Source organism: Mustela lutreola, chromosome 10 (genome assembly GCF_030435805.1).
Source record: "Mustela lutreola isolate mMusLut2 chromosome 10, mMusLut2.pri, whole genome shotgun sequence".
Classification (NCBI taxonomy): Eukaryota; Metazoa; Chordata; class Mammalia; order Carnivora; family Mustelidae; genus Mustela; species Mustela lutreola.
Window position 1 is genome coordinate 31,101,976 of NC_081299.1, and position 12,874 is coordinate 31,114,849.

A 12,874-nucleotide genomic window follows, 5' to 3' on the forward strand; every position below is an offset into this window, starting at 1 on the left:
TGTTAAGGTATTGATGCTTGCAGAGTTGACTGGGGTGGTAATTAAGGGAAGTAAAGCACTAGAAGAGAAGAAGGCTTCCACCTGTGAACAAGGCAGGCAACCCCAAGCTGAGTTATTAGTGTAATCTCCTGTCACCCCACCGCAGGGCCCACAAATGTGTTCCTCAAGCACTGTTTAAAGAATATAAAAATAATTGTGCACTTCTCAGCAATTCCTCCCTGAAAAGGATTTCTGGTCCTGGAACATTTTGCTCTCCAAGTAAGAAGTGTCAGTCCTGGGATGCATAAGGCCTGTTTTTTGACATGGTGCCAGAGGATGAGTGAACCAATGGACTCCAAGAACTACTCCAGCCCCGCTATGGAAGCCTTAAGATGGAACTCTGATACTTTTTCAAAGACACTCAATAGATCTTGAGAAGAAGCAGGTGTCTGCTTCTGAGAACAGGCTGCAGAGAGGCAGAGAGATCACAGAGATTAAGCCATCTTCAAGGGCAGGGCAACTGTGGTGTCCATCCTGCCTTGATGGTACTAGAAGACATTTCACAACTTGGCTTCTCTAAAACCGGCAAAGAGGGAGAGGTGATGTCCCTTCAGGAGACAAGCCAGAGTCAGGAGAGGCCTCTCAGCAAGGGCTTTACCAGCACACTTGTCTGAGACTAAGGGTGGGAAATTTGGGGGTGAGGTTAAAGGCATCACCATTTTGGAAGGTCCACAGATCCCCCAAAATAAGCCTTTATTTTAAAAGTCTACTATGAAGCAACTAAATTGATCAGGTTATGGAGGATAAGGATGACTGTTCCTTAGGACCAGGAAGGATAGACAAACCCTTTTCTGATTCCTCCTGCTAACCTGGGCCATCTGAAGAACCAAAGCCTACTTGGCAAACTCACCCATAAGCAGCTGAGGCAACTTTATCAAGATGTTCTCCCAACTTAAAATTTCCTCCTCAAGGGGAAAGAGTGACTTTTGTTATTTTTTAAGTCTTAGTTTGCATGAAACCACGTCAAATGAGTGCCTAAACCCAGGAGTGGCTCTCAGGCATCAGAGAGTGACTTGTCTCCTCTGTCCCTACTTCCTAAATCTTGGAAACATTACCCTGCGGTGACTATGACTGTTATCTTTACTTTTGATCTCTTTCTCACCCGCTTTTTGACTGCACGTGGATCTTCAGAATTGGGAATGAATAACCTATCTCAGGCCAGGGGAATCCTGTTCCTCAATAGTTTCTAAGTGTGTGGTTCCTGGCAATCCTTGGTGAGCTTCTGGTCCCTTCACCATCCAGAATGCTGATTGCAAGCTCTTTCACTTGGACCTCAAGGACAACCATGGCTTATTTCAGACACTCTCAGTGGAATAATAATGAGCATTGAAAAAGTTCATTTTTAAAATGTTATCAGTGGAGGGAAATGGTACAAAGAAGTCAGCTTTGGTGGGGCGCCTGGGTGGCTCAGTGGGTTAAGCCACTGCCTTCGGCTCAGGTCATGATCTCAGGGTCCTGGGATCAAGCCTCACATTGGGCTCTCTGCTCAGCAGGGAGCCTGCTTCCTCCTCTCTCTCTGCCTGCCTCTCTGCCTGCTTGTGATCTCCCTCTGTCAAATAAATAAATAAAATTAAAAAAAAAAAAAAGAAGTCAGCTTTGGTAGCATCAGGAAGCTGGCCTTCTCTCCCATCCTCTCCATCTCCCTCTCCACCAGTTCAGAAAACAATTTTATCACATCTCTACAATTGGGATACTGAGCCAAGCTTTGCTTAATTTAGTCATATTACTCTAGCTAAATGAATTACAACCTTCAAAATGAATTTGTATAATCCTGATATTCATTTAATTCCAAATATTGTTAACCTTCCAGCCATAAAGTCCTTGGAGCTACTTTACTCACTTGTTCTTAAAATTTCCAGAGCTTCAGTTACCCATTCAAATTGACTTAAATTCAACCATGAATTGTCCTTGACAGTCTAATTGGATGGATATATTTAGTAAATGTTCCTGCATTGAAAGCCATTCACTCATTTAAGAGGCATTCACTGAGTGCCCATCCTACGGCAGGCAATCTGATGTGTAAAGACCAGCCTACTCATCCCTCCTCCATGAGCCCTTCTGTGTGGTCTGGAAATGCCAGTCCTCTCCGTGAGTTAGCAAAGGTTGGCCAGTACAATGTAGGTCACTTGGAACATTCTGGAATTTCAATAAGAATTGTCATTTTTTCAGGTATCAATGAGATCACTTAAAGCAGGATTCCCTGTATTCATCTTTTGTGACTGACTGCAGCCCAGATTTCATGGAAGGCTCTTGGGATAGCAGGCAAAAGTATGGATGGCCTAGAAAATTAGGTTGAGGTCTGTGGCTTAAAGCAGTGAATAAGGAATCACTTAAGGTTTTTACACCAGGTGCGGAATAAAAACAATTGGATGTCTCAGGTAGGAAATTGGGCAGAGACATTGTGATTACTTAGAAAGTATGTGACACTCTGGTTCCAGCCATGTTGTTGCAAACGGCAAGATGTCATTCTTTTTTATGGCTAAATCACATCCCATTGTATACACACACATTGTGTACACACACCACACCTTCTTTTTCCATTCTTCAGTTGATGGACACCTGGGCTCTCTCCATCGTTTGGCTATTGTTGATGGAGTTAGAGTTTATTTTGCTAAGTCCAATAAGTCAGTCAGAGAAAGACAGTTACCACAGGATCTCACTCGTATGTGGAATTTGAGAAAGAAAACAGACGAACACACAGGGGGTGGGGGGAAGAAAGGAAAGAGGGAAACAAACCCTAAAAGCCATTTCTTAATGATGAGAGAACAAACTGAGGGTTGATGGAGGGAGATGAGTGGGGGATGGGCCAGATGGGGATGGGTATGAAAGAGGACATTTATGATGAGCCCTGGGTGGAGTAAGTGATGAATCACCAAACTTTACTCCAGAAACCAATATTGTATTATAGGTTAACTAACAAAATTTAAATAAAAAAAGAAGTGTGACAGCAGTAAATGCTCATAAATTTCATATTTCAGTCATGGAGTGGTGGAGACCCACCTGTGCAGTATACAACAGAAAAGGACAGTATTTCCCTAAAAAAAAAAAAAACTGTAGAAAACAAGGAGAACATATGTGGTAGAAAATATAGTATTTATTAGGGCTGACACTAGCTTCTAGGAGAGAATGCTATAAAGATGGAAAGGTCAGGTTTATTCCAAGGGTTCTAAATAGAACAGAGACAGTGACCTGGAGTTTGGAACCCCCTCTCCACTATCAGGCTACCAACTCCCTCTCTTGGCGGCTCTAGGACTTCACTGAAGTTATTAAATATCACTGACCACCACCATGTCCTGTCTTTCCAGTTCCGGTTCTCTGGTTTCCACACTCTCATAATTCTTCAGCTTCACTGGGACCTCCAGGACTGGATGCCCACGACTTTCCACTAATTACCCTTCCCCTCCTGTCTCCGTTTTCCACCTTTCCTGGCATAGATTCCATGGCCCATCATTTTGGATCTTTTAAAACAAGTTCAGCCCTCTCGCCCCTCTACTAATCTAGGAAACTCCCAACCCTCAGTAATCCCAACTCTGACTTCTGGGCTCGTACTCAGGCAGCTGAGGAGAAAGACCACACAAAGACCACACAACAGTGACTGCCTTCAGCGTACCCTCCGCCACCCTGGCTACCAACAGATATGGTGAGGAAGGACAGCTCCTGACATAATCGGACAGACTGGTCTCTTACCATCCCTTTAATACTTATTTAGTGGAGGATCATCTCCTTCCCTGGAAGACAGTTCAGCAGACCTATAACTTTTCTTCTCTTAGCAAACAGTCCTACACTCACTTTTGGTCCCAAACCCATTCTAGAGGAAATGACCAGAACGTCTGGATGAGACTTAACATTGGGGCTTCCCACCTGGAGCATTTGGTAGGAAGCTCGCAGTGGGAAAGGGGGTTGGTCACTACTACGCTCCCTCCTCGCTTCCTGCTCACCCCTGCCCCTACTCATTAACCACCGTTGGGGACCCGCCAGGGTATAAGGACAGAAGGGGAGGAGGAATAATGGTATGTGAACTGGAGCTCTTGAAATCTGCTCTCAAGGTGCAAGCCTGCTCTCTGGCTGGGTCTGGTAGATGAAGAACGCCAATGCTCTCATGGTGCTTTGATAGTTATTCTGAGGTTTTGAAGCCCCAGACACCTCTCTCCTTGGGTGAGCTGGACTCGGAAGACTGCCCCTCTGTTCAAGGAGGCTGCTGAGAATTCCTTCCTTAGCCCTGGCACCAAGCACCACTTGTCAGCCTCTGTTGGCCAAGGTCTCCTCAACCCTCCAGACAGCCCCGGTGGGAACCAAGACAATGCTGCCAGCTCCTCGCCAGCTTCTGGCACACAGGAAACATTTGCATCCCCTCACCAGGGCACGTTCAGGTACGAGATCTGACCAGTGCGGCTGGATGCCCTGACCAGCGCCATCCGACAGACTACCTCCAGCCCTCCAAAGGTCCACGGCCACGTGGCGCTCCCAAGCATCATCCTCAGCCTCTTTGCTCCCGGCTCAGGAACGCAATTCTCAGCTGTCCTGCTGGGCCCCCGGAAGCCCCCTGCACGAGGCTGAGGTACCAGAGTAGCATCCTCCCGCCCCAGTGCCAAAGTGGTGGGAGGACCCTCAGCCCGGTGGCCCCAACGCTGCCCCAGGGAGGGCCCTTCCCTCCTCTCCTCCAGGAACTCCTTCCTCCGGCAGGAGGTTTGCTGAGTTCTGGGAGAGATCCTTAGGACATTTTCCTTGCAGGTCCCCATCGGGTGATGTGGGCCCTCCCTCTGGGATCTCACACGCTTTGCAGCTCATTTCACATCGACTGGATCTTGTGGCCAATTCCAACAACTTGGTTCACTTTGAAGAGAACTCAGTACCTGCCCCGGGATTCTGCAGCTCACTGAGGAGCGGCGCTTCGGGCTTTCCGAGACAACTCCAAGTCAGGGCAGTGGTGTCTGAAGGTTCGGGGCTCTCTCTGCCCCCTGAGTAGCTGGGTAACCTCAGGCAAGCTGCTTAACTTCTGTGCGTCTTATTTCCTCCTCTGCAGAATGGGTTCACAATGGTCATACTTCTCGGGGAGGTAACGAGGACTGAACGAGCCGATGCCGGCCCAGTGCTGAGACGAGCACCTGAAGCCCGGCGAACCCTAAGTACACATCCGCTGTTACTACTCTCTCCTCCCTCCACCAGCCAGCAGCAGCTCAGCTCCGTCTCGGGGTGGCTTCCCTCATTTTATTGAAAGAATAAAGCAACCAGAAAAGGAAGCCTTCCTCCTCTTGCCCCCAAATCTACCAGCATGCCTGCATCTGTGCGGATGGATGCTCTTTCTGTCCTCTGCCTGTTCAACATAGCCTTGCCCAAACCCCGCCCCCCCCACCGGTGCTCAAGACCCCACCCCATCTCCGTCCAGGGAATGGACTTCCCCCCCTTTCCAGTGTCACTGACTTACCCCGCTGATAGCATGCGGAGAACTTAAAGAAAAAGAGCAAACAAACACACAAAAAACCCAAACCTTTCCCCGACCCAGAATCCCCTTCAGCCTCAGCAGAATGGGGCAGGGAAGCAGAAGAGAGACCCCACCACCACCACCTCCCTCGCAGGGACCCCGAGAGAATGAGCTCATAAACCATGCCAAGCGCTGCACACAGAGGACAGCACCGGCAGAAATGTTAGCTGCTAGTATTCTTGTTGCTATCGATGTGGCAACAATTTTCATTTCAGGGCTTGCTGCCAGAGTAGAAGCTCTTCGAAAGACATTTTAGGCAACAATTAAACGTTTTGGGATCCAAACTTGAGATACAATTCATGTAACTCACTTCAATATTTCCCTATGTTATAGCCTATTCCCACTTGATCAATCAGTCACTACCGTCTTCTGCCGGCCAACTGCCAAGTTTTAATTAACTCACGCTCTTCGTCTTAGTATTTTTTTTCCCTACGAATGTGTCTGACACTCTCTCTGCCCTGACAGGGAAAAAACACTTTGGCGCAAAGTAGGAGGTGCAGTGGGCCTTGGCTTGGGGACAAGCCTTCCTTCTGGGTCGAGGCTGCCCTCCCTGCCATCCTGGCCCCAAGCTTGGGGAGAGAGTCTCTGGGACCTGGGGTGCTTTGCCCTCAACCCCAGCCATTGGTAGAGGTGCCGAGGATCCCAAGGTGAGTGGGTTCCAGGCCTATATTTTGGGGTGCAGAGCAATCCTGCTTCGAGGCTCCTAAAGCCGGTGGAGGAACAACCCCACCCCCACCAGCTCCGACACGTGCAATATTTTTTTTTCAGGCTTAAGTGGAGAAACCTTCCAATTCAATTCAATTCACATCCAAATCCATTCAAACCAGAAGGAGCTGAGAAATTCTCTAAAGATAAGCTCTCTGGGTGCCCTCTCATGCCCAAGGCAAAGAGCAATGCCTGCAGACTGAGCTTAATTCTACAAAAGGAAGCAGGGAAGGGAAGGCCCTTTCTTCAGGCCAACACTCACCAGCCAGGGCAGACCCCATTTGGAAAGCTCTGGAGCTCGCAGGCAGGGTGATCTCAGCTGAGCAGGAACTACCCCTCCCCAGGCCTCCTCCCTTAAAGTCAGAACGGGCACTGTTGGACACAGCTGTACTTCTCCCCACCTTGAGCGAGTTCATTGGTGGGGATGGGTTCCTGCTTGACTGGTAATTTGATCACCTTGATTCAATCATGAGTGAAGGACCCTACAGAATCCATGTGAGGGCCCCAGCTCCCTGTGCTCTTTGATCCACTGAGCTAATTTTCTTTAAGTGTCCAGTGCAGGGGGTGTTCAAGCCAGGAGATTCGAGTCCTCTGCGGCCTATTAGGCACGTCACTCCTGGCCCCTGACCAGCTGCTTATACCACACACTGAGGCTGCTCGCTGTCCTCCGTGTCAATGCCAAAAGTCCTTATTTTACCTCTCAGATTATTCTCTTCTTCTTAAAACACTCTCTTGCCTTGGGGTTCCATGACACCCCTCACTCCCAGGTCTCCTCCTGCCCTCCCCCGGGGGATGTTTGTGGCTGCTGTTATTATACCCCTGTCCCCTTACACGTCCGTCCCCTTTCCCAATGTAGTCATTTAAGGAAAAGAGCACCAGGTGCCCGGTTTCTGGGTCTAGATTGTTCCAAGGATGTATGGCCCTGGGCAACTGTCTACCCTTATCTGGACGTATAGTTTCTTCTTCCTTAAAACAGAGCTAAAAATGGCCTGTAAATTTCTAATAGGATAGAGTGAGACAGGTGTGGAAACATATAAAGCAACCACCAGAAGGAAGTTCTAAACTCTAGTTCTAAACTCTCCTCTACTGCTGCTCCAGGGCCTTCCTCCCCCGGCCTCCTCCACCCCCATACTCAGGCCTTGGGGGTGAGCTCAGCTGTTGCCCAATGAGTCAAAACCAAAAGCCGGAGGGCTCACCGACTGCGCCACCTGGGCAACCCTGGGATTGTTTTTAAGAGCTCTGGATTGGTTTCTGTCCAAACCGTGTCCCTGACGGACTGTTGGGTGGTTTTGAACAACCCTCTGGGCCTTTGTTTATTCATTTATAAGATGGAGAAAGCTGTACTCAAGGCTCTCAGAAGTATCCTCTGAGTCAAAATGTTGTAGAACCTTGGACTCTCTTTTAATGGAATCTGAGTCATAATGGAATCAAGCACAGAGAGCATGCAGAACAGGGAACCCATCACACAGACCCTCATTGCTCAACTGAGAGCCGTGCAGAAGCGGCTGCCTGGCCTCGCTCCCGCTCAACGTGTCTTCACCACATTTCTCCAGCCCCAGCTGGGCTCTCGACCCCCTCCCTGCCTCCCGTCCTGCCTCTTTTCCCTACAACTTCCCCGTCTCTCTGCCCTGGGCCTGCTTCGGTTACCAGTTACTCAGACCTACCTGGTGTTCTTCCCACCTCATGCCCAGACCGCCTGCCTCCTCTTACTGGTTTCAACTCTTCCCACCTCCCTGCCTGTGGCCCCTGCACCCCTGCCCGCCACCCGCTTCTCCCACCACCTGCCTTCCTCCTCTTCCTCTCCCTCTCCCTCGTATCCGCCACCCCTTCCGACTTGCCCTGCTCTTCTCCCACACCTCTCCCTTCACTACCCCAGCCCCTCCTCCTCATCCTGCTGCTTCTCCCACCTGCACCTGCTCCCCCTGCCGCTCCTGCTAGGACATCTACCCCAACCAACCCTCACCAGGCCTGAAGATTCCCACACGCCATTGTGGAGGCCTCGTGTCCCTCCCAGTGGGGGTCCTGGCCCAGCCTAGAACTCCTGGGAAAGCGGTACCCAGCATCCTGGTGACCCAGTAGACATGGGGGACTCTGGGTGGTGACCAGCAAGCCTACAACCAGGACGGCCACCTCCCTCGGGTAAGGGTCTCTTTCCCAAGATGGGGGAGCTCAGCTACCCCCGTGTCCTGGTTATCTTGCTGCCTAAGAATAGCAAGTGCCTCCGTTTCCACTCCCTACATCATAGCTAAATGGGGATCTTATTATTGTACATAATAACATTCCACAGGGAGTAAAGCTTGGGGCAGATTCCTGAATCCTGATGATCCTTGTCCATCTCAACATGTAAGTCAGGGACACTGACACACACACACGGACACACGCTGTGTGCACTGGTAGGCCCAGGTCACCACAACCCTGCGCAGAGATCAGGAGGGAGTACGAGGTGGCTTTGACCTGATCTAGTATCAATGGAACGTTCTGAGACGTTCTGCTTTCCAGCCCTTATAAAACCTTCGGAAAAACTTGGTCCTGACTGCTCAGTTCATTTCTGTATCACGTTGATCAGCTGAGGTCTACGGGGTCATAGAACGCATCTCCCCTGGAATGAGGAGCCTTTTTTTTTTTTTTTTTTTTTTTTTTAGCATCAGGATCAGTTAATCATGCTTTTATCACTGGCCTGAGTGAGGCCTCTCTTTTGTTCTATTTATCCACTTTCATTTTTCACTTCTCTCCTGAGGAAAACACTACTCAAAATATTTTGACATGTATGTGTATGCGTTCTCACAAAATCTGTGGTGTTATTTTGTGAGCCGTATTTTTAATTTTCCTATGTGCTTATGAGCTAGACTCCATTCTGTGGACTTTCACCCAGCTCTCTCTTTTCAAGATGTGCCTCCATGTGTGTGTCACCTCTAACTGCCACACGGTGTCCTTCCGAGCGTTTTTTTCCATTTCCCCGGGGACAGCTGCACACCTAGGAGCTCTGACTCTCCACCACAAGGGACACTTCCAAACCAAACATCTGACTCCCTGCCCACATGTGACACTATGGGAGAGTTCTTGGGGACAGGTGCCTAGCACTGGGGGCACTGAGTTAAAGTGTCTAATCTTCCTTCATTCACATGCAAGTGTTCTTGTTGGGAAGAGAAATTGTTCATTAAATATGTCCTTTAGGTGAGTTCAGCAGCTCCCTCTGGACCATTCTATGCCCAAGACCTAGGAAGTAAAATAGTTTTATCAAACCTGCAAGATAGGGGTGCCTGAGTGGCTCAGATGGTTAAGCATCTGCTTTTGGCTCAGGTCATGATCTCCAGGTCCTGGGATGGAGCTCTGCGTCAGTATCCCTGCTCAGCCGGAAGTCTGCCTCTCCCTCTCCTCCTGCTTGTGCTCTCTCCGCCTCTCTCTTTCTCTCTCTCTTGCAAATGAATTTTTTAAAAAACCTACAAGATAATTTTGGCCTTTTATAACCAGCCTATATTTTACAAATTTTCCTGGATCTCAGTGGTGGTTCTTTATCAGTTTCTGGAGTTTTGAGGCGAGTACACACACCTATTACCCAAGGCTGTAGACTCTCTTCTTGACCACCAGCACCAGCCAACACTAGCGAAGGGGTCAGCATCTCCTGTCAGGCTTTATTTATAAAGGGGCTGCACGTTGGGCATCTTCTGCAACCTCTTTACAATCTGTTCTTCTAATTATTAGTATTACCAATTTCAGTAGTTACTGTTCTAGACCATAAAGCCTCACACTTTCAGCAGCTACCAGGATCTTTAGTAAGTTCCTTTTTCCTTGGGCATGTTGCTTTTCCTGTGTCCCTTATCCCTGTCTTATTGGTTGGCCAGTCTTGAAGGGCACCCCCCCCCCTTTGTAATTATCCTCTTATGTTACCTGAATCTATGGCCAAACCGTGAAGATGCAGGACTGGTGATGGCCGAGCTGGAGAAGAATACGGGCGCCTATCCTCAGAGAGACCATGGCTGGAGTTTCCTGGGTAACTTCCTTCCAGGTGCACCTTCTCATCTGTATCCCAGCAACACCCAGAATAATCCTCTCTGACCACAAAGGCCTTCCCAGCCTGAGAATGCACCTCTTGCCAAAGGAGGGAAGCTGTGGTCTCAGATGGCTCTTACCCTGGAATTTGCAAAGTAGCATTGCTATATATATATGCCCACGTAGCCACGACCACATCTAGATGTGGTCTCTGTGATCTTTGGCAGTCAATACCACCCACCCCAAATCCTCAGGAAACACAGATTGCCCTTTTTGTCCTTATCGGCTATTCTTGTGTGGGCTAGAATTTCATATAACTGCATTTACCCTTCCATGTCTGGTTTCTTCCTTTCAAGGATGTTGTTTCCGCCACCCGTCCATGTTGTTTTGTATCAGTAGATCGTTCTATTTAGTGCTAAGTGGGATCCCATTATATTTATATACCAAATTGTTTTTCCATTGCCTTCGTTGCTAGGTATGACCGTTTTCAGTCTACTGCCTCACAACTCCAAACCAGCCCATCATTACCTGCTCTGGGAGAGCGGGCTAGCCCCTTGAAGCAAGTCTCCGTGGCCGCGAGAGCGATACCGAACTGTGTCAGTAGATGGCGCTGGAGGGACACTGCAGGAGGAAGCTGCCTTCCCTGGCTCCCGTCGCTTCTGTTCGCTTCTGCTCTGAGACTGCTGCAGAGAGGAATGCATGGGGACATCCACTGCACTGCCCCAGCTCGGCATCCAGAGCACACAATGCCTGTAAGCCCACAGCCTCCAGTCTAGCCCAGTGCTCACCTTGCTACACCCTCCCATCATGGAGGGGAGCTTATTATTGTACATAATAACAAACCTCCTGTGTCACACGCCCTGCTGGTGAGCAGGACACTGAGTCCCCTGTATTGCTGGTGGTCCTCCAGACACGGGTCCATGCATCCCAGGCCTTCCCCACTCTGTCTGCCAGTAGGTTCCCAACTCGGACTCCCCCAGGGCACAGTCGCTGCTAGTCTCTGCCGCCAGTGCCCCAGAGGGATGTTTGCTACTGATCTGGAGACCGAGGGCCACGCCTGACACATTTTTCAAGGTTTGACTACCAGCTTGGGAGAGGGCCCCTTCCAATTTGTTTCCTCCTTGGATACTCTTCTTCTGCCTTAGAATATACTCTGTAGAGCTCTCTAGGGTTACTCCAACTGCTGAGATAATTTTTAAAATTTAATTTTCCTTGTTCACTTGACCGTATGGTTTCCATATTCGGATGGGCCCCTGAGAGATATGTTAGACATTTGTATTGTTTCAAAGTTTTGGGTATTATGAATAAAGCTGCCATGAACATTTTTGTCTTTCGATGGCCATATGTTGTCATTTTTCCTGATAAACACTTAGAAGTGGAATTGCTGGGTCACATGGTGAGCATATAAGAAATTTAGAAGAAATTGCCAAACCATTTTCCAGACTGGTTGTACCATTTTGCATTTCCAGCCAAGATGCTGCTCCCAACCCTGCCAGCACTTGACATTGTCAGTCTTTAATCTGAGCTGTTCTACTGGGTGTTCAGCTCCCTGATGAATTATGGTGACGAGTGAATGTCTTTTCATATGCCAGTTGGCAATCTGTGTATCTTCTTTTGTGATGCATCTGTTCCAACCTTTTGCTCATTTTTCCTCTGGTTCTCTTACCAAGTTGTCATCTTATTAGGAGTCTTAATGGTATCTTTTTTTTTTTTTTAAGATTTTATTTATTTATTTGACAGAGAGAGATCACTAGTAGGCAGAGAGGCAGATGGGAGGTGGGGGGGAAGCAGGCTCCATCCCAGGACCCTGAGATCATGACCTGAGCCGAAGGCAGAGGCCCAACCCACTAAGCCACCCAATGGCACCTTAATGGTATCTTTCCAAGAGGTTTCAGTTTGGATGAAGTCCAATTTATCTTTTTATTTCAAGGTTACTGTTTTTTATGTTCTAAGAAACTACTGCTTACCATAAAGTTGTGAAGACGGTTTTCTCTACATTTTCTTCTAGGAGTTTTATAATTTTAACTTTTATATTTAGGTTTATGACCCACTTTGAGTTAGTTTTGTGTATAATGTGTATAACGAGAAGTAAGGGTCAAGGTTTGTATTTTTCCATTCAAATATCCAGTTGTTGAAGCACCATTTGTTGAAAATATATTTTTTTAAAGATTTTATTTATTTATTTGACAGACAGAGATCACAAGTAGGCAGAGAGAGAGGAGGAAGCAGGCTCCCCACCGAGCAGAGATCCCGATGTGGGGGCTCAATCCCGGGACCCTGAGGTCATGACCTGAGCCGAAGGCAGAGGCTTTAACCCACTGAGCTACCCAGGTGCCCCGAAAAGATTTTTTAATCACTCGGGCACCTTTGTCAAAAGTCAGTTGGCGGTGTGTAAGTCTGTTTTTGTACACTGTTCTGTTCCACTGGTCTATGGGTCTGTCCTTATGCCAATACTGTTGTTACTTCATAGTAAGCCTTACAGTCAGGTAACATAACTCTTCCAACTTGGCTCTTATTTTTTAGAATTGCTTTAGCTATGCAAGTTCTTTTGCATTTCCAATAAATTTTAGCATCAGCATGTCAATTTCTCCAGAAAGCCTGTTGGGATTTTTACCGAATGTGCAATGAGTCTAGCGATAAATGTGGGGAGAATTGACA